Genomic DNA, 19,172 nt, shown 5'->3' on the forward strand with positions numbered 1-19,172 from the left:
TTTATACATCCTTTTAATGCGAAAATATCCTCTTCGATGAATTCAATGCGACGATTATTTTAGGCTAAATAGTTAAATGGAAGCGATGTATTTGTGAACGTATTATATTTTAGATTGTTTACAGATTTCTTTGAAGAAAAAGGGATGAAGATCTCTGCCACGCATGAGTAAATCGATATACATTTGCTTAATAAATAGTATTTCTTTAATATTTTTTAAAAATTTATTTTTCGTTTTTCAATATTTTTTAATTATTTTAAAATATTATATTTAATAGAAGAATATGAAGAGTCTTATTCAAATTTATTGCCTCAGTAATTATTAATACATTAGCTGTAATCTTTCTATGATTTATTAGTCGCGAATAAATGTAATATAGATGTAATATAAATGTAATATATATAATATAATTTATTTATTTTTAAAAATAAGTTCGATATGCAGGCATTTAAAATTTGAGATAAATAATGTTCGTGCGATGTTATCGTGAGAGAATAATCAAATTATTTTATGTTTACATCTCTCAAACTGATATCTATCAGATCGCGAAGTACTCTGAGTAACGCAAAGTATCGCGTAATTTTCTGTCGTATTTCTCATTTATTACGTTTGTCGCGTTGCGAGATCTGTCATAAAGATTACATGGCAAACGTTACAGTCGATATCTCGCTATTGCCTTTGACGAGCATAATGTCACCCCGGAGGAACAATTTGGAGCACTTTACTCGCGACACACGTTCGCCGCCTGTGGGTCCTGTGCACGTCATGCGTGGCAGAGATGTAATTTATTCTCAGGATTGGTGCCGCAGACACCGGGCAGGAGACACATTCGAGTTACATGATTGGTGCTCAACATTGACTGAGTTGCACGCAGCATAAATAAATAGCCGACTGGTGAGTAATGCGCTCTAACATTTATAAAGTATGACACAATAATTAAATGAAAATTTTAGAAATTAATTTTAGAAATTAATTTTATAATTAATTTTAGAAATTAATTTTAAGGAGATATAAAGATATGTTTAACTTAATTGTGTGATAATTTTATATCTCTCATGCTTGTGTATTTTTATTGAAGATTATAAGAAATGGGAAAAATAGATTTTGCGAAGAAAGGCGCAAAGGATTCATTTTGATTTATATTAAACGAAGTAATATTTCAAAAATTAAATTCATGGAATACATCTCGGTGACGTCGTTTTGTTTATTTAACACGACTCATCTACGCAAATATCTACAAATCTCGTGACGGATAATAATGACGGATACCGATCTGTTGTTTTATTACCGCGACAGCTCGAAAGCTCGCTCGGCTAATGGCTCAGGCGAACGGTAATGGCCAGTTGTTGCAAGCTTCGTTTCTTCTCGTTCCTTCAGGCACCTCCGTCTTCTTGTTCCTCTCTTGTTCGATAGGGCGGGTCACGGAACGATAGTCCTGACTGGGAATAATCGTCATTATCCGCGAGAGAGATCAAGTCCGGTCCGAAACCCCGTCAGACTTTTCTCTCGAGAGGCGCACCCCTGCGGGCTACGAGGGGGATCCTTCGTCTTTTAATTCGCACTCTATCGGACCCGCATCTCTCTCTTTCTCTCTCTCTTTCTCTCGACGCGCGCCAAGAAAGCGAAACCGCAGCACCCGCAGCGGTGTCGTAATTAACGGCCTATAATAACGAATGATAATTTATCGCGCTGGCGTGCGGTTACTCGATAAGCTTCGAGTGCGCCGATAATTTAAGCTAGATCTCGATTGCTCGGGGGGACACCAGGGCGCTCCCGCTAACCTGTCTTGTTGCGTATTCTTATCCAGGTTATATAATAGTTTGCGAACGTGTATAATACACGTCATGTTTTAATCGCTCGTTCAATCATGAGAATGATATTTTCAAAATTCTCAAGACCGTCAGATGGGAGATGAAAAATCTAATACACGTTCACGATGAGTTTGAAATAATTATTTATATTATAATTTTATGTATATAATTTATTTATTGCTATCAAGAATTAATATTAATATAATATTAATTATATTATATTAATATAATAATATATTATATTATAATAATATATAATATATAATATATTATAATATATTAATATTAATATAACAGTTTTTTTATTTTATTCCTTATGTATTTTATTGAAAATAACGCATCGAGAATTGACATTCCTTTAATACTTATGACGGATAAAATTAATAATTTAAAGTTAATAAAGGTATCTTTATATATCAAATAGATGGAGTTGAAAATCTGATAATTATGAGAGTTTCTCATATGGAGAAATTTTTAAAAAGTAGATTTCATTTGCCTTCTGAGAGATTCATATTTAATTTTGAATGCGCACTTTGTATCAATATGTATATTACCTGACAATTTCTCTGTTACATTCCTTGCTAACAGCGCATTTAATTATCATAGCATTATCTTTGCGAGGCATCTTAAAATTATGAGGCATCTTTCTTTTCTTTATTTGAATATCTGTCTTGACAAGCGATCGATTTCGCGTCCGAGTGCTAGCTTCTCTACCTACGAAATCGCTTACAAGTATCGAAAAGCACCACGTCGAATGCCGAATGTAATAAATCGAGGCCATTCCTCTTCCTGGCCAATGTTCTTGTTCGCTTGGTGCCGGCTGACCGATGGTTTCGCCGCTTTCCGGGAATGTTGTCGAGAAAGGTGCGAATCGACACGCAAACTAGACTCCAGGCACTTGAAACAAATGAAGGGTGGAGGGACGGGGAGGAAGAAGGAAGCAGAATCGCGGAGGAACAAGAGGAACATTTACGGGGAACGGCAGCATGCGAGATTGGCTCGACGGAGGAAAGGCGCTGAAGTCCTTGCCTTGGTGCGATAGCACTCGGCCTCTTACCGCGAACCGTTACGAAGAGCTCGGTAATTATCGTCGTGCCCGAGAGCTAACAATGCTGCTGACTGTCGAAGTCCCCGCGGCTCGCGAAGCGCGAAGATTAGCCGACGACCGCTAAAAGGCGGCCGCAGACCTGGAAGCAGACCTCTCTGACCAGCTCGACGTGCGAAAGCGCGGATAGTTTGAGCACGCACCGCGTTTCCTCGAAGGAAGGAGGAGAATGAGACGTCCTTGCTGCGAGAACGAAACGAGAAGAGAAACGTTGAGCGCGAAATATCCCATGATTTTGTCTTCCGCGACACAATACATGTTCGTCGAGGTAGATCTTTGTGACTCGCGTTCGCACGCTACTTCGAGAATGCTGTTACCTGCCATACAATGTTCCATCAGTGCCGCATTAACGCTCGTAATGACAAATTCCTTGGACAATTTAAAGTCCATTTTTTAGAATTTCATTCACCTCGGAAATAGGCTTGATTTTCGTAAAATTTTTATTTAAGGTCTAATTAAAGATGGACCTTTAATTAATATTATTAATTAAAATTATTAAGGTCTATATTAATTAAATACTAATTAAAAATATATATTTAATATAAAAATATATATTTAATACTAATAATTGAAAAATTAGAAAAAATAAGTATATTACATATCATATGCTGATATATTAAGGGGATAAAAGCAAAAATAAATATATATTTTTTAATGTTCTAAGAATAGAAATAAAGTTTCGTTAGTTCCCAATAATTTTTTTTTTAATTTTAGATGTATAATAATGTATATTAAAAATGTATATTAAAATGTATATTAAAAATAATACATTGAAATATTTAACTCTAAAAATTATGAAAAATCATAAAAAGTGAAAAATTCTTACATCACTTTAACGAGAAAAAAATGTATTTTTCAGAAATCTCACTTTTTCACAGGTATGATAAAAATAAAATAGTATCAAATCTATATCTCTAAAAATATTTACAGAATTGATTAGTTGGAAGATTTTTATATATAATTTAAAATAGATTCCCCACAAACATAATATTGATAGATACTTAAGTGATAAAGTGACGTAGGAGAAACAACATATATTTTATGCTACCCAAATACAAAACACCACGCAATGTTTGCTCACTTCTGGTACTGTTTGTTATCAAGACAGTCGTGGACATTAAAAGTGTCACGTTTCATTATTTTGCATCCAACCTCTTCATAATAAATGATAAATAAAGCAAGGTAAGACGAGCAATGTGGAGCTGACACGATCTCTCATCACTCTTGTACAGAATTTGCAATTTTAATGCCTGGTCAGAGATCTCTATATGTCGCGCACACGGCAGAGGTAACTTCGGTGTGCAAGGATACCTGTAACTCGATAGGATAATAACGCGAGACTGATGCAGTCATGCAAATCAGCATTCAAAAGACACCGGATCCCGTGCTACAAATCTTGCAACGATTGAAGGAGGCAAGCCACTTCGACTATACGAAAGAAATGATAACGCAACGAAACAGATTACATAGGCAGGATGTGCATACGATATATTACATAAATGACAATGAAAGAAACAGGTAAAAATTAACATATGCGCGTTCTTAATTTCCAGATTTTGCTGTAAATTTAAAGGAACATCAAGAGCAATTAATTATGAGTATTGGCAATTATGATTAATTATTTAATTTAATTTATTTTATTTAATTAAATAAATTTAATAAATGTAATAAATAAATTTAATAAATATTTATTATTAAATAAATTTAATAAATATTTTGAGCTGATATAATATTAATATTCATAAGATTGTCGTATTCTTTATATTGTAATTACTAGCAATATTGAATGTACATTATAAATTTAAAAAAATATTAATTGTGCACATTAATTATCCAACATAAATGTTTAAATTTCCTGCTTTTATTTTTCATCTATTTCGTGCGCAAAAAATGTAGATATCGCCTATCTAATTTTAAGATTGTTTATTAAACGACAATTAAATGTATGGTTACTGCGCATTTCGAACGCTTAGTTGACACACACTTAACGTTTCAAAGAAACGGCATATTTGGGCAGAGTTTAAGTTGCAAATTCTACGAAAGGTCCAACATCGCGCTCACATGAGTCTCACGTATCGCCGCAACCGCAGTAGATTACGCACGCTTTGCGTGCGCCAGCTCCTTCCCCCTTCGCGCGCATTTATTACTATTAATCAAGTAGACAAACTGTAAATAAAGGCGCCTCATTAAGATAATGACGATACTGGAAGCGATTTGGTTAAACGAGGGAGACGCCATTCTTTCGTCCTCCATTTTAATTCCGACGCTAACGCGCCTGTGACGACTGTCATTACATATCTATAAGCGTTACATCACACTTGACGATCTATAATTACATTAAAATATATGCGGAACCTCGTTAGAGCGCCAACGGGATATTAGCGGATGAAAATTGGAAGTATATTCGAGTTGTATCGTTTGTTCTTCGGTCCAATTTGTCGCGCATATACGCCACCCTCCATGTTTACGAGAGCGCTTATATAATATTTGAACACGTGACTCTTTCTTTCTCGCTCTCTTGCGACGGAGAACCAACGAAAGTCACCGTGGACAGCCATGGTTAAGCGATCACGGTATGTTTGTTTTTTCCATCTGGCACGACACATAGATACGCATACGAATATACGTATATATTGGACGGGACGACGTGTGGCGCAGTAATTTTCTCGCGCATGACGGACCTCCGCTGTTAGAGATCGGGCTGTATACGTGGTCCTGATACGATACGGCTCGCGAGTCGTAAAGCAATCGGTATTATTCCTACGGCGATATGACGGTAGTTGCGTTATATTGACATTCCATTTCTGTGGTTATGGTCGGCGCCGCTCGCTGCATCCGTATTTTTCGAATTCCTCCTCCGCGCCGGGGTCTTTTATCATCGCAGTCTCGACGTGCTGCTCGTTAAGCGTGTTACATTCGATATAGCTAGTCATTTAATCAGCAATCACACACGAAATGCCTCTGTGTCAGCAGCATGTCATGCATAACTTATTAATTATCAAGAGAAAATACCCCAAAAATTAATAGTAGCGTAAAGAATACGGCAATCCTATGAATATTTCATGCAGAAATATTTATTATTTTATTAATTATATAAAGTGATTTTTTTAAATTAAATAATTAATTAATATGAATTAAGTATAGTAAAATGATTAATTGAATTTAAATTATTAATTAAATTATTTGAATATAATTAAATTTTCATTATTAATTAAATTATTTTATTTTTTACTAAATAAAATATTTAATAATTAAATTGATATTGAATATAAATGAACAATTAAATATTGCTGAAAAATGATTAGACGATGATAAAAGATTTGGAAATTTCGAAATAACGTTTGTATAATTGGTGTAAGCGAGTCTTGAGAAAAAATCGATATAATTGCATATCTGTTTAATCTTACTCGAGCAGTATTTGATAAGCTTGTTTATAGTATTCAGTTTACTAAACGTAGAAAAGCGTAACACTTATGTGGCAAACAGCGGGAGCAGGCGCGCGCTATCAGGAAGGAACAACACGATTCGCAATATTTGATTTGAACATATGCCTGGAAATATTGATAACGTTCGCGAGATAAAACGCCGTCCAAACGAGAAACCGCGATTGGCGCAATACTCGATACGAATGCAATAACCGTTGCAGATAATCGAATTGCACACGCAGTTGCGTTATCGTCGGATATACAACATTATTCCAAAGGGCAATCGTTATAAATAATATACATAATATACACATGTAACAACATATTTATTAAATCGTCATAATGGAATAAAATTTGGTAAAATATATGGTATTAAATTAATAATTAAATTAATAATTCCAATAAATCCAATAATTAAATTAATTCCAATAAAGTGATATAAATTTCATCGTCATCAGTTGTAGCGCATTTTATTTTCATTTATAAAGTAGAATTGATAATTAAAATATAAAAGTTCGTGAGAATTCTTTTCAAATAGTTTGAGATGCCTTGTTTCTCTAACAATGCAAATAATAGAGTAAAGAGAATTAATTCTTTTAATGAAAACAGCGACACGCACGCGAAAGAAATAGGAAAAATAGATTACGTTTTAGTACATTAGCAAAATCTTGTGTAACTTATAAACGTATCTTGGTAATAATTATAACGAAACATCGTATATGCCTTATATAAATTCTGTGATTTGGATAAAGCGACGAAGAGATATTTTATTTATTACTGTTTAATTTGGAAAATTAAGATTTCCAAATTAATTTTTCTTAATAATCTCTTGTAATATTTTACACACAACAAAAGTATTTTAAAAACATTTTAAGAGGTTTCACAAAAACATTTTCAAAACGTTTTAAATCTCTTTTAAAAGTCGTATATATATCGTGTATTTTTATGCTTTTTATATCACACACATATCTGATAACGAGTCAAACATTAATCAAGCCAAGATTCGATATCATTTACGGGATGGGCAGTCGAAATAAATCGTCGCCGCCGCGAAAGAAATCGCTCGATCTCTGTATTTAAGTGTCACCAAGTTTGAGAGTTTGCGTCTGTGATTAAACCGGCTCTATCGTCACGTTATCTCGACGAGGCATTTTATCACGATCAAATATTGATACGATTCCATTGCACGAGCGTCGTCGAGTCGAAGAGAAACAGAGTATCGAACATTTGTCATCTCCCCATAATTTCACCATGCCCATAAACCATAGCGTGGAGAGTCCTCCACATCTTTGCGCTCTCCTAGCCATTCTTCAATTTTGTCTCGTGCCGTTCACGATGGACGTTTTCTCGCGTGAGCATCCATGATGAAACTACTCATGGGCGGCTTCATAGACATCGTGAAGAAATATGCGACGTATCGGCTTCTATACATTTTCAAATAAAAAAATTAAACTTTTAGATTTGACTAGCCTTTATTATTAACATGCTTTTGTCTAGTGTATTCAAGTTATTATCGGATGATTCTATGAAAATAGAATTTTAGTTGCGAATAAGTGCTGAAGAGAAAAGGATCCTGGTGACGCCTATGGCGTCAGCTTCTGCAACCCATTCCTTCTTCTTTGAGAGATAGCGCGTGCGAGATATTCGTTTCATGAACGGCGATGAAGTCGCATGCAGGCCTGTGCAGATAGATTCGCGAGGGAAAACGACGAAGGAAAAAACCGCTGCAAGAATGATGGAGAGGATGTATGTCGTGTAATCGCGTATATACGGTCGCGCACGAGCGCATATATCGGGTGATCTAAGATTTGTAGTAAAACGTTTCGCCATAACAGTAAAATGTTGATAAACGATAGCGTGATAAACATCTTAAAATAAGATTTATTATAAATAGATTTATTATCAATAGATGGATTATGACTATATATAGTAATCTAGAATTAATTAGTATAAAAATGTTAGGTTAGGTCTGCAAATCAACAATTTAATATTGTGAGAATTTGATAAAATTAGATTTTCTCTTTAATATTATCTTGTATTTTTTAAAAATATTAAATTGCTAATTTTCTTTACATACTTATGTTTAATAAATATTAATCTTTTTATTTATACGAATAGACAGACTTATTATCGTGTTCTTCTATTTTGCTCAATGAGATTCTCGAATCGCGCGAAAAGTAGTATAATTTTCATCATCACCTAAATTATTTGGCAGACTACTTCTTTCATTTATGAAATATCTAACATAATACTTTATTATCTTGCCCTATAAACGCACATTCCGTGTAGAAGATACGTAGGCCAGGATAGTGCGAAATTTTTGCACCACATAAAATCCTCCGAGTATCTTCCACAATATTTTAGCCGAGGAAAGAGAAAGAATCGCAATCAAGAGAGTAATATACATATCATATGAGACACACGCGATCGTTGCCTTGATCACCCTATATATGCGACGTGTTTTATCCACTGGATATACGGCAAGCAACCGGCGATAAGGCACGGCTAAACCCGCCCAATCAGCTATGTTTCACGGTGCCCGCGACATTACCACTTTATATCGCCTATCGTTTTCCATATATATTTGCTCGTTCCACGTGCGTGCAACGCTGTCGCCGCTTACACATTCATATACATACACATACACACACACACACACACACACACACACACACACATACGACATGTCTTTGCGATCGTGTGGGTGCGCACACTTTCGCCTGGGATATGTGCACGGGTGTATAAAACGTAAACACCGGGGGTGGGTGGGAGGGAGAGGAACCGATATCGACACAACGTGCCCCTGCTTTATGCCCTCGCTGATTCCGAGACGTCGATCTTTACGAGAGTCGTCCCGTCAGGAATTTTATTCTCGTCGCGATGCTCCCAAGAGGATTATTGTATTGGCGATCATCATTGTTACATGGCACAGATCTCTCGATGATGATGGTTGCGAGCGTACGATGAAATAAACTGAAAGTGAGAGATGGTCGAGGTAAAGAGCAGTCGAGTTGAATGATACTTGCGTCAAAAGCTCAATTTCAATGCATATGCGAAGGATGTGTACGATGAAGCAATTATATGATATTTTTAGAAGAATATGAATATATTGATGTACATTATTCTTTTAAGAAAATTTAATAAGCTTTAGAATTTTTTATTTTTTTTCTCCAAAAATGGGGGTAAAAATTAGGTTTTTATTTTTTTCTTAAATTTGGAACAAATTAAAGAAATGAAATTGGGTGGATATTTTCTACTAGTAAACAGGTTATTTATTAATATTTTTTTCAGCCTCCCGTATTGTTTTAAGAGGATGAAACTAGCAATCCTTATTCAATTTTTTATTATAACTTTTTAATATTTATATGAAAAACCCCTCTTAATTTTCGACGAAGAATCGTCTCCTAAAATTTTTCGCACTTATTAAGAAACACCCTGTATATCTTAATATATATTAAAATAATTTTATATATTATTTTTATATATTAATTAATTTTCATAAGTAATTATACCGAAAAACATATGCATATGTCGCGATAAAAAGAAGATCACGTATTAATATTACATCATGTCTACTTACGATGTATATAATCATACCTTATTCAATTATCACAATCTTATGAAGGCAGAGCGGGTTAATTACGTTGGGTGCGGCTCGCATGCAACAGTTCAAATTATCAAATTAGCAATTAGTGTAGCGATAAATAACCACACGGCCTTATTAAACAAAGAACATAGCAACGTATTCTTCGACACTCCCATTTCACTAAATTTTTCCTGCAATTGCGAGCGATAAATCTCGTTCGGTGCTCGTCTGATATATCGACCGGGATCACGAGAGAGCATCTGTCAGTTTCATTAAAATCGAATTACGATTTCGTAACCTCCCCCCCTCCCTCTCTCTTCATCTCCTCTCCATTAATGATTAATCGCACGAGACGTCCGTAGTAAAGAGCGTGTTGAAACCGCGCTGACGGTGAGAATGGGTGCCACATGTGGCAGGGACAATCGTAAAAATGGCGAGAGCGTTGCCTAATCCGACGCGTTTTCCCGTCGCGATTGTACGCCTATGCAAGGACCACGGAATCGAGCCCCGCGTGGGCGATCTCGACTAGACAGACACCGCTCGGCTGGCTGGGGCACCTCTCGCGTTGAGTCAGCGATTCCTGACATAATAGCGAATCTCGCGTCGCGTCGCGTCTCGCCAAGTCTTCCAGCACCGTGTCCATCAACTCGGGTAGCACCGTTAGCCTGTTGCAACCGCGGTAGCAAGACAAGATTCACGCGGCCGTGACATAACGTAGGAAGCGTTCCGACTGCCGTAAAGTCGCTTTAATGACGCGTATCCACCAAATGACACAGAGCCAATCCGTGTCTGAACCGTGTCTGAATTCTGGAGTTTAAAGCCGACGGCTTATCAAGGTGCTCCATTAGGAGCTAAGGGAGTTCATCTTCTTGAAATCCATTTACGAAAATTAAAATAATCGCGATAATTTAAAGCTAACTGTCGGGGAGAAAATTCGTGTCTAGCTTTCGTCAAAGAACCTGTTATTGAAAAATTATATTTTTTAATATTCCCTCTAGACACCTTGCTTTTTAATATGCAGTAAACTTGTAGTGTTCATATTTGAAAATTGCTAGGATCGGAATAATTATCGCGCCAAAAACGTGGAAAAAGTTTGGCTCAAAATTTCATCTTTCACGTCCGCAAATATATTAAAATGCTGTACCCTGTATTCAACAGACAATTTATATAATGACCGACAGGGCACTAATAGTCGCCGTTATTCAACATGCCGTGCACGAAGGAATCACGAGAACTTTATGGGTATGATTGCTGCTCGCCCTGTAGCTACTCGTGCACGTACAGGTTGATCCTAAATTTATATAGCATTGTTAAACGCTATATGATTTCATTAAGCTTTATCCGCGAGAATTTATTATCATAGAAAAAGAATTTATAATAGCTTTTGTAATTTTTATCTATACTTTCCTTATGATTATTCTATTGAATCTGAGCCAAATATCTTTGCGCGCATTACTATGTATCAGTGTTATTTATTTAATTCTGATTTAAATAAATATCATAATTAAATTAATTAAATTTAATTAAATAATTAAATTTTCATTTTCGAGCTAAAGTAATAATAATAATTAATTGAAAATTTAAAGATTGAATATCAAGGAAAAAATTAGATGAAAATTTTGAAAATAAAAATATTAAATGAATTATTAATAACATGATTATATAAATAGTAAAATATATAAATCAAAAAAGATTTTTAAATATAATTAATAATAATATTCATCTTATTTGATTGATTGATGAATAGGTTAAAATAATTTCAAAGATTAATAAATTAATTATTTTAAATACTGAAGAGGCTAAAATTATAAAAAAAATTGAATTTCTCAAGTATAATCAAACTTACATTATAAAATTTTAATCATCTTTTATATAATAAATTCGTATTGGTTTCGTTATTTGCAATAATTGCTTTTAACATAATATAATATTACTCACAAGAATTTTTTTTTATTTCGTTAAATAAAGCCGCATAATTGATAATGCATTTTCTTCGAGGCGTTCTAATTACTAATCAATTGGGCGTAGAATTCCTTGGTATTGTGTGGTAGGTTGGCGAAGAACGCCTTCGTCTTCCGCCTAATGCAACGAGCCCGCACGAACACGCGAGTTACTGCTGATTAGAAATTCATTCGCGAGGCAGACCCCGCGAAACCTCAGCGGTTCGCCATCATGCACAATACGGAGGTACACCGCGATCGTGAGTGCTGGAGCCAAGTTGGCGGGCCAATTGCCGTGGCATTCGTGCAATTCGCGGCGTGGGAATGCAAGTTAGAAATGCCGATGCACCGCGACGATATTGCCGCTCGTTGTAACCCGATAATTCGCAGTGTGGTTCTTTAAGATGCGAAGAAATGACATATGACATATGACATTTAATCAGGCTCATTCACATTAAATTTTAATCATCTGTCGTATAATAAATTTTTAATTGTTATTGAAATGTCGCAAAAATGTACAAGACACATAATATAATATTAATCACAAAAACTTTCTTCATTTTGTTAAAATTACATAATTGATAGTATGCTATATTTTTCGTTAAAAATCCATATTATGAGAATTGGTACAGCTCGCAGTGGGATTATGCATAAAAATAATTTTGTTTTAAAATTATATGCGATGAAATGATATAAAGGGATTCAAATTTTTATTTGAAAAATATATCATTTTTCCTGATAAAAATAATACAATTCTTTTCGGCTTATTAATGTAATTTTTATTTATTCAAATTTATTGTTCACTTTTAATTTTTGAAAAAATAAACCCTATTAATCGAAAAATACTTTGAAAGAATTTTGATGAAATGATCTTTTTTTCGATCGAATTTTGAATATACCTATATCCCGATACCACTGCACGAAGATAATTTGCGACTTCTCGGTTTCTTCGCACCTTCAATAAACCCCGAAAAACGCCCTGAGTGCATCGAAAGAGAAAGAGGCAGACAAGGAGGGCCCTGCGCGATTTCTCGCGCGATTTATCCATGCCCTCTTTGCAAAATTCCCAGAGATAAGAACCACGAGGTACCAAGATACGTGCCACACGCGCGGAGATGAGAGAAACGGAGGAGAATCGCGGGGAGGCAGCCAATCTGCGAATGCATACGTGCATGCCGTGAGTACGTGCGTGCGTGCGTGCATGCGTGGCACGGCGGAGAACCATACGCACCGCGGGCGCAGATAAGGATAGAAATGGCAGCAATTACCGTAGCGGCCCGATGGCACGAGAGAGACGGCCATATTCATCATCCGAGGTCATTTGAATACCGCGGTGCCGAGAGGAGAATGAGGCGAGACGATAAGAGAAAGACAGGCGGCGGAGAAGGAGAAGGGAAAAGATCGTAGGCTCTGACGAGAGGGAAGATACGTTGGGGGAGTGAGATGTGTAGAAAGAAAAGAGAGATTCCCTACACGAAGCCAAAAGAAAGAAGAGAGAGAGAGAGAGAGAGAGAAAGAGAGAAGGAGAGAGACAACGCATTGGTTCAGCGGGGGCGAAGAAGGGAGGGAGAAGGGGAGAAACCGGTTACAGAAGAAGTAAACACGCGAAGGTGATGTTACTCTCCGTTCCTCTCTTCGTCAGTACAAAGTGCCGAGAGTCTTCGAGGATCTGGAGTGTGACGTTCCTGAAAAGTCAGCTGCTGCGACGAGGGAAAACATGGCGGACGCGCCGTGGCACGCGCGATCTAAACTCCTCTCCGACAAATACATGTCTCAGGGTTATTCACCTGTCTCGAAATTTGGTTTATTAAGCAATCTTCACGAAAAAGGAATTATTTATAGCATTTCTAGCAAATGCGCTTTTTTATTTATAAAATGGATAAACAACAGATCAAATGGATTAGAAACGGATGGATCAAATAACGATTAATGTTTGTATATCTAATAATCTATAAATCTATAATTTTTATTTGTATATTTAGATCTTCTTTTATGTAATTATTTTCAAATTAATTTAATATTTAAAGTTACTTAAATTTTAATTTATTATCTAGAATAATTTTTATTTATGATAAAAAAATTAATTACCTGACATTTTAATTATCTGACATGTATAAAATTACTTATATTATCTCTAAGAAATGATAAAAATAGCCATAGATGCTGTGTAAGCAAAATTCATTATCAAACCGTCTTCAAAAAATAAAGACTTGTGATCTTTGCTTATAATTTTGAAATAACTGAATTTACTATAAATTTTGTTCGTATTATTTCTGAAAATTTGCATTCCTCAACATGACTAGTTCTTTAAAAAATCGCCATAAATTTACGATCTTGCTAGATTTGTCAATGTTGATAGCACCAAATAAAAAGTTAACATCTTTTAAAGTTGAAAAAGATAAATCTTTTGAAATGTTCTGGTGATAGCATCTTGGCTCTCATCCTGGTTAATATCCAAAAAATTTCGAAGCCGATTCGTTTCTTCAACATACTTATTTCGATATCGATCGAAAGTAGCTTCCTCGCTGACTTTAAAACCGCGCGATCTTCATGGCAAAAAATCGCACCCCATGGTGCCGTGTCGTATGTCCGAGCATGTGTCAAGAAATTGGCCTGATATTGCAAAAAAGATCGACAGCGGTTTCGGCAATTTTTCTCGAAAAAAATAACATTAAATGGTTCTTTAAACTTTTTCAATTCATTGAAATATGTTGACGCTGATAATTTTTGATTCATCTCTATTTTTAACGCAATATTACAAATTCATTAGCTCTCACTTAATATTCATTAATAAAATTTGAAAAAAGAAACTAGTAATTAAAATAGCTCTTTTATAAATAAGAAAATAAAAATAATTGTCATTTTTATTAAAATTAGGATTGTAAAAAGATATTTTTTCAGCTAAAATTTTTAATTTATTAATTAAACAGGGTATCTACAAGTTTTATTATTTGATGAAATTCCATGAACTTTACGATCAACATCCATTTTATACTTTTATTTATAAAGTAACTTGGAGATTAGATTAGGCTAATATCAATACGTGCCAATGATTGCCGATACTGATTTCTAGTTAATCATAGAATCTACCGGTGAAATCGGATTGATTTCGAGAGATATACCAGGCTTGTCCGAATTGCAGCGAAATTTTTATCCCGTGCAATATTGTTGAAATCTTTCACGCGGATATTTTCTCGGAAAAAAGTGTGACAAATCGGATTAATGAGTGAGTAACTTAACATCAATTGAATATTAATCAATCATTAATTAATCATTCTGGCTGTCGTAGATTTATTAGATGCGATCTCGCCATCTTGGAATGGAAATTCTTCTCTTGACCTCAACGCTATAAATAAAGTCTCTTTTAACAATTTTTTATAAGAACTATCTCTATCTAACTCTATCTAATTAATAAATGACGTAATATCCTATTCGATGCCTCCGTATAAGGATATCTTTTAGATGTTTTATTCTTGCATCAGCGTAGTTTGTTGGAATAAGCGCTGCTATGTTTACCATTCTGTTTTCGCAAATATTGATCATTCACGGAATGTATCGGGAGAGGTCGCTATCTTAAAAAAACTTTGGAAAAACTTCAAGTTTTATGCTATTAATTATTGCGCTGGCTGGCTATCATTGAGTCGATTTTCTTACTTAGGATTTTTTTAAATATAGAATATGTATCCTATTTTTTTCTCTTCTCTTCTATAATCTAGAAGATTATTCCTCTGATATAAAATTAATATATATTTTTAAAAATGCTAGCTTTAGATATGTGCAAAAATTGAACAATTTATAAATTATGATAATTTATATTGTAATTACATTTAATAATGTTTTTAATCCATACTAGTTGGCTTAAAAATAGCCTTACAATCTTGAGAGACGGTTAAATTGAAAGCATTTTAAAATAGTAAAATAGAGCAAATGACTTGTAGATTGCTTGGCGATACGTTTACAGTATCTCGATAATTAATTCTGGAAAATGATCTTCGATAATGCTACACCTTGTCAATCACAATCGAGTTTCGCTTTCGTATTCGCAATCTTTTACCTGGCGAACAGTGCCTGCTGTCAGTATCGTGAAGTACGACAGACAAAGGGTGTTTGTAGTCGGCGAAGAAAGAACAAGAAGGCTAGCAGTAATGGAAAGAAGCAAGGGCGGAAAAAGGAAAGATTGCCTACAAGATGGACAGAAAGGGGAGAGGAGGCGATGGACCGCGTTATCCTCGCGGTGCATCTTTTGCACAAGCCTGTAGCTGGCTCGAAATATTCGGTCGAAGGCCTGTAACTCATGAATGTATACGAGGGATTCATTATCTCAGGAGCTTCATATATAGAGAGAGAAAGAAAGAAAGAGAGAGAGAGTCTCATTCCTCTTCTTCATATGAGCTCCAACAAATGAATTAAATAAATAATTTGACTCACGATTATTATTAATGAGAGTTCTAAGATATATCTGACTAATGTACTTGTGACAAATTCTTGAAATTTACGTTATTTAAGAATTGAAAATTATATCTTTCTTTCTCAAAAACTGATAAAGAAATATAAGATTTTGTACGGAAGTCCAAGATCAATTTTTAATTTTATTTTCTCGTAAAAATTAAATTCGTATTTTAATAGAAATTTAATTACTTTTTAATATAAAATTATCAGAAGCGAACATGTGTTTTTACATGAATAAATTTAGCATTTGGTTTGTATCAATTAATGTACAATTTATTGATTAAACATAGATTATGTACATAAATTATATTTTTAAAAATGTTTTATAAAAAACGCCATTTACATATTTCAGATTGAAAAGTTCAGGATTCAAATCCCCTTGATTGTTCAACAGAAAAGTACACTTTACACCAAAGCAAACTTAGAAAGCATCTCGTGCTGTTGCAGCAACTGCACTGCCATTATCACGCCAACACTTAAGTGTAATAAAGCGTTGCTCCATAAATTCCTTACTATTTTTTTGGCTAAAAGCAAAGCGGGACGAATCCAGGTTCTAAACTCGACGGCGTGGGGAGTTTTTTTTCGAACGCGGTGCCCTCAGGTAGCGGCGCCACTGCTCTCTGAACCGGTATTCTCTTCTGGGCAGTATTTCAGTCGCTCTATGCGTACCCCATGGTGTACCCAGCGCCTAAGTCCCATAGGGAAAGTTACCTGCATCAGGCAGATGAGAGAGCCGCGGTGCGAGATGCCTCGAGGGCACTTTTGCCACTCTTCGTGTTCTCGTGCCACGCTCTCGTGGCTTAACAATGGATCAGAATGAGAGATACCACAGGCCGGGGTCCATAAAAGATGTAAGCTTTATCTGTCGTCCTTGAAACAAAGCGCCCAATCGATACACTTTACAATTTGTCTCTCCTGCCTCGTCGTGCAAAGATGTAAGCTTTTGTAAACTATTTACAGGTATTACAAGATAAAAAAGGTCATCCATAAATTACACATCAAAGAGATATGAACTAGGACCTTCTTTGCTTGATACATGTCTGTCTAATTTCCTTTGATAAAATTCCTTTTTCGCACAGAGTCATTAGAAGTGGATTCTTTTAATATTTCATTGATTTCTTGTAATAGTGAGCGCCAAAAATTCTAATAATATTCTAACCTTCGGCGTATTTCTAAAAGAAAAGATTGGCTTTGTCGATACCAAAATTCTGGACCTTTCCTATCATTTATCAGCTTGACCAAGGATCAGTTTCTGCGAAAATATGGTCCATCGGCGCTAAACAATAATGCATAGTGAAAGCATTTGAGAGGAACAATAGGGATGTCTCGTCAGCCTCTCGACGGGACTGGCGCCACCATTCTTTGAAAATTAGTAACGGGGCAAATTTTTCGCAACATCTTATAAAGTTTCATTTTCATTTTCCGTAAGTTAAATATTATACAAAATTATACATTATAAAAATAGTTAATAAAATTAAGATAAAAATAATTAGATAATAAAATTATTATAAAAGAGAAGCTTGTATTTTTTATAATATTCTTGTTTTATAAAGCTATTTTATATTCTATTTTATGTTGAATGAAAGAAATAAGTTTTTAATATTTTATCGCTTTTGATACTTTCCTACATTACATGCTTTTTACATCGTTATGACATGGAGAAACACAGATATACTTAACTAGTCAGGTAAAACTTCAACAGAAATCCTACGATACCGTTAAAAGACCGGCATAGTGATTCTTCGAAAAAGTTGCGCCATAAAAGAAACATGTAGGGAAGCTGAGAAGATATAAACAACAGATGTAATTGACAAAAAAGGATTGGAGTAGATTAAAATAGAGAGCATTGTAAAGAAGGAGAAAAATAAGCGACTAAATCTAATTCATGTATAACCGCCTGTTGATTCTGCGCTCAAATAACCACCTGTTGATTCGCTTCGCTATGTAATTTATCTGCGAAAACATTGATTGCTCTTCCGTAGTGTTTGATAATAAATGTTTTTATTTACATTGAAATCAATTATCAAACACTAAGCGGTACTTAAAGTTTAATTTAATTTTTTAACATTATACAAAAGTTTTGTTTTTTAAAATGCGTGTGTCTGTACGAAATAAATACAATTTAATAAACTAAATTAAAAAATAAAGCTTTCGCGGAAAAAGAGGAGCAAAATTAAAAATTATACAACAAACTTAAAGTTTTATATCATTTTATATTTTATGAGTGATTTGGAAAATTAATTTTTATTTATATTATTATTTTTTTATAATAAAGATGTATCAGAAATGAATACAAAAAAGGGATACTTTTATAGCTGAACCACCTACGGAGTTTGAAAATAGTTCCTACTAGTATTTCATCCATCCTCACAGTAGGGAGCGGCTATGATCCTAACGATGCTTTAACTTCCATTTCTAAAGAAAATATTCGGCTTCTCAGGCATCAAAATTTTGATCTATTGTTCCTGAATTGTTAGGCATATTAACGTAGCTGAGAATCCATGCGTCCACAAAATATTTTATTGCGAAAATATGGTCGCCCGCTACTAAACAATATCGTAAGGGTAGTCAGGCCACTTGAAGAGAACAATGAATCCCGTCAGCACAGGGTGCTAAGGGTGACTCTTGAGATGATTCCACTCGAGGATCGCTTCGCGTTACAAAGCTATCGACAGGGCACGGTCTCGCACCTGCTGAAAACCAGCATCCCTCACGATCAAGCAAATTGAAATCTAGAATGTGTTGTAGCCGAGTTGGATGCAGGTCGGATTCATTCGATTAAATTTACACGATTGTGTTAACCCGCGTGCGTCATTTATCATTTACAGGCAGTGTTAATCTTCTGTATTTTTTTTC

The 19,172-nt window shown here is 34.9% G+C and overlaps 1 protein-coding gene and 1 long non-coding RNA gene across 3 annotated transcripts in view; both read left to right on the forward strand.

The window, feature by feature from the left end:
- Egfr (epidermal growth factor receptor) overlaps nucleotides 1-19,172 on the forward strand; it is a 152,745-nt gene that overhangs the window by 65,966 nt on the left and 67,607 nt on the right. Inside the window, exons 1-2 of one of the 2 annotated variants that reach the window (XM_083099024.1) lie at nucleotides 42-167; nucleotides 659-894. The exons of the other annotated variant lie outside the window; for it this stretch is intronic. The gene's annotated coding sequence lies outside the window, so the exon portion shown is untranslated. Of the gene's footprint in view, nucleotides 1-41; nucleotides 168-658; nucleotides 895-19,172 lie in introns of those variants that run through there. 2 annotated transcript variants of the gene reach the window in all.
- Nucleotides 4,014-4,522, forward strand: LOC145972580 (uncharacterized). The gene is made up of 3 exons (XR_014439217.1): nucleotides 4,014-4,098; nucleotides 4,175-4,386; nucleotides 4,470-4,522. It is a non-coding gene; the product is annotated as an uncharacterized LOC145972580 (long non-coding RNA).

Source organism: Camponotus vicinus, unplaced genomic scaffold (genome assembly GCF_025532165.1).
Source record: "Camponotus vicinus isolate PSW18456_S1 unplaced genomic scaffold, iyCamVici1.0 SCAF_5, whole genome shotgun sequence".
Classification (NCBI taxonomy): domain Eukaryota; kingdom Metazoa; phylum Arthropoda; class Insecta; order Hymenoptera; family Formicidae; genus Camponotus; species Camponotus vicinus.